This window comes from Achroia grisella, unplaced genomic scaffold (genome assembly GCF_030625045.1).
Source record: "Achroia grisella isolate CSIRO2021 unplaced genomic scaffold, CSIRO_AGI_Agris_v1 utg1920, whole genome shotgun sequence".
Taxonomy (NCBI): Eukaryota; Metazoa; Arthropoda; class Insecta; order Lepidoptera; family Pyralidae; genus Achroia; species Achroia grisella.
Window position 1 is genome coordinate 421,249 of NW_026712695.1, and position 3,715 is coordinate 424,963.

Genomic DNA, 3,715 nt, shown 5'->3' on the forward strand with positions numbered 1-3,715 from the left:
TATATATATATAATATTAAAATAATATAATATTAATATATATATATATATATATATAACACGGTGATAAGAATATATATCTTGAATGAAATGATTTAATAGAATGTTTATTGAAATGGTAAAATATTGTACTTAAATTGACACTCATACATCTTGTAGTAATAAGTACTTGTAATTTTAGTTGTAATTTGCAAACACAAGTTCTTGCGCGTCAAGTCGATGTTGACTCGATTGACATGAGCCGTTTAAAATTTGTATATTTTTGTCCTGTAATACTCAAGGAAATGCTGAATACTACGTCACATCACAGTCTGTTAGTTATCAAGATTTACAGTATAGCAAATCTATTTAGTTCTAATTGATGCATAATTGTTTTATACATCTGAATTTTGTAGTTTAATTACACTTTGTAAGTGTGGTGTCTCCGCCTATTAAAGTATGTAACCATTGCAGTGTTGAAATGGCTACTTATTAGTGTACGTAATAAAAATAGAATGGTAATTTTATTGTTCTAATAATAGCATACATATTGTCTCATTTGCAGAAGGTACAGTGAAGAATTACTGTTTGATATCGTATATAATTTTTTTAATATGTAATATATTAAAAAAATTATGTACGATATTCCTCCAAATTTTTTTTCCAACAGTTGCATTATATTTTTTTAAATAAACTATTAAATACACAAACAGTTTTATCTACGCGCCATTGTTATTGGTGTACGCTGTCCACTAACTTCACATTGCAGGATGTAAGACTGAAAGAAATCTGAAATAGTCGAATGTGAAGTCCTATTTAGAAATCAGGGTGTCTGAAAACAACACAGTTATTATATCGGATCGACTTTCACGTAAATATGTATGTCTTAAAATTGTTTCATGACATCCTGCATTAATATAGAAGTGCCCATACATTATAATAATATTTATTGATATATAGCACTAGACATTTTGCTCCGTTTTCGCAAATGGTTGTAATTATAAAATATAGATAATATAAATTAGTAAATTGATAGACTGTTTTGCACGATTTCTGGTTTCATGGTGTCGATCCTAACATGTAGCTCCTCCCATGCAAACAAATATTGTTATAAAACACTTTGTGATGACAAGTTTCAGGTTCGCATGTCAATCAATACCGTAAGCTGCATACGATATTTTTATCTATTTGCAATATACCCATATATGTATAAGATTGTATGTTTCCATTCGAACTCAACATATTTTGACCTCTAGAACATTTTTAATATTAATTTTACGATTACACATATAAGTCTTTTGGCAACATATTTGAAGTAACATTATTTAATTATTCAATATACTTATTCTATATTTAAACGAGTGTTTTATTAAAAAAATACCATACAATAGGTTTTTAAACTTAGTGTAGGTCGTAAAGCTGTATAAATTTCTTGTTATCTATACATATAAATAAAATTGGAGTGTCTGTTTGTAATATTGAAATAACCGTTTTTTACTACATGCATATGAATATGAATACGGCACATTAACCAAAATAACATATTTTACTATTTTTGTCTGTGTGTCTGTTTGATCCAGTTAATCTCTGAAATAGCTGGACCTATTTTGACGGGATTTTCTTTGGCAGGTAGCTGATGTAATAATGAGTAACATTCTTTTATTTTAGAAAAAAACTTATTTTCGAAAATTGAAGTTAAATTCCTCGCGGACGAAGTCGCGGGTACAGCTAGTGTGAAATATATTTGATAAGAACAATGGACTTAATATAAACGTAGTGTCATAAATAATCATTTCATTTAAGTGTATTTTTGGGAGTGTAAGTATTAGTAAAGCATAGGTACGATGGTGTATAAAATAAATAAATTAAAACTGCTATGGATTTACCGCCGCCCGCCTTTAATCTAACCCCCATTTTTAGATTAAAGGCGGATGACCTTCAATAATAATAATCTATTTATCTAATATTTATTTGTAGCCATATAACTAGGCGCTAATGCAGAGATACTGATTAGATAATGTAGTAAATAGGACAACTACTTAATTATCACCGACGCTTCATCCAAATTATTAACTAAGTCTTGTAAAATACTATAAAAATATGCAACAACAACAACAAAATGCAACATGGTTGAATTACGGTAACAAATTGTAAAACAAGGCGTCTATAAATGTAATTGTCTATTGGTACAAATAACACAAGTGTAAATTGCAGAGGCCATTATACAGAAAATAGACCCGCATATCATATCACACCGCATATCAGTTATAAACAAACAGAAACTTCCTTAATTATTTTTACATTACTAGCAGTGAATAAACAAGATAGTGTCCCTCCTGACAGAAAGTGGTCACCGTTCAAAGATATTGAACTTTGGCCCTAGTGATTTACGTCCCGTAGACAGATATAGCAAACATTACCATGATGCTCACTTATCCTTAACTACTAGTATAATTTATTATGAGAAATGTAAAAACACCGGAAGCACTTCATCGATATAATCAATTATTTTATTCTTTAAAAGGTACATTATTATAAAATGACTATATATACTTTGTAAATATACACAAAACTCACAACGTGGGCACATGGGCAGCCAGGTGAATCCGAGGAGGGCCACTTGTAAAATACAAAGTAATATACTTGTTAGTGATGTGGCTAATGGAAAAGTCTGGGATTAGTTTCACGGCCTTCGAAGTTGATCATACATTTCCACTTCTACATTAGCATCATATAAGAAAACAAGAGTCCTCCTCTAATTTTTATTCAACGTAAAGCAAAACTTAAGAATTCGTGAATATTGTATTCATTCTCCTGGATTAATACTATATAAACAGTCCAAGTCAGTGTAGAGGGTTGGTAGTAATATTAATGACATCACGGTTTTTTCATGAAAAACCGTTATGCGAGGATAACCGACTTGACTTCATACTCATTTTTTCTTTCATTGGTGCACAATCATCGTACACAGTATAGCGTAGTGGGATGTACCATTCCTTCATCACAAAAAAACCGATGCTAGTGTTACAATGCTGGGTATTAGCCCAAGAGCCCACGACTGCCAGACATACGTCATTTCAATAAACGTGAAAGTTCTTGTATGTGTGTCCCCAACACAGGTAAGAACGATCCCCAAATATGAAACCTGGATCGTGGTTCCTTTGGCAGGTACCAGGTAACAAAGGTGTAAAAAAAATCATACCAAATTCGTTATTTTAAGAAACTCCATATTTTCATATATTGTTCGTAGCACTATTATAACTTGCGCTGCTCATTGCCAGACACGTAGTGTGGTTCCAACCCCGCCGGACCCCCTAAACTATACTATTTTAGAAATAAACTTACGTCATTTTAATAAAGCTGAAATTTATATATATTATTGAGAGTTCTCTCAAACTGAGTTTCCTAAATTGCCAGACAGTTTTCTTGGTTCCTTATCCTACCAGACTCATTGAAACCGTATATTGGGTATTGTATACAATTTCTTATCAAATTCGTTATTTTAAGATGCTCCATTTTATCACATATTGCTCGTAACAGTATTATAACTTGCTCTGCTCATTGCCAGACCCTTAGTGTGGTTCCAACCCCCGCCGGACCCCCTAAACTATACTATTTTATAAATAAACTTACGTCATTTTAATAAAGCTGAAATTTATATATATTATTGAGAGTTCTCTCAAACTGAGTTTCCTAAATTGCCAGACAGTTTTCTTGGTTCCTTATCCTACCAGACT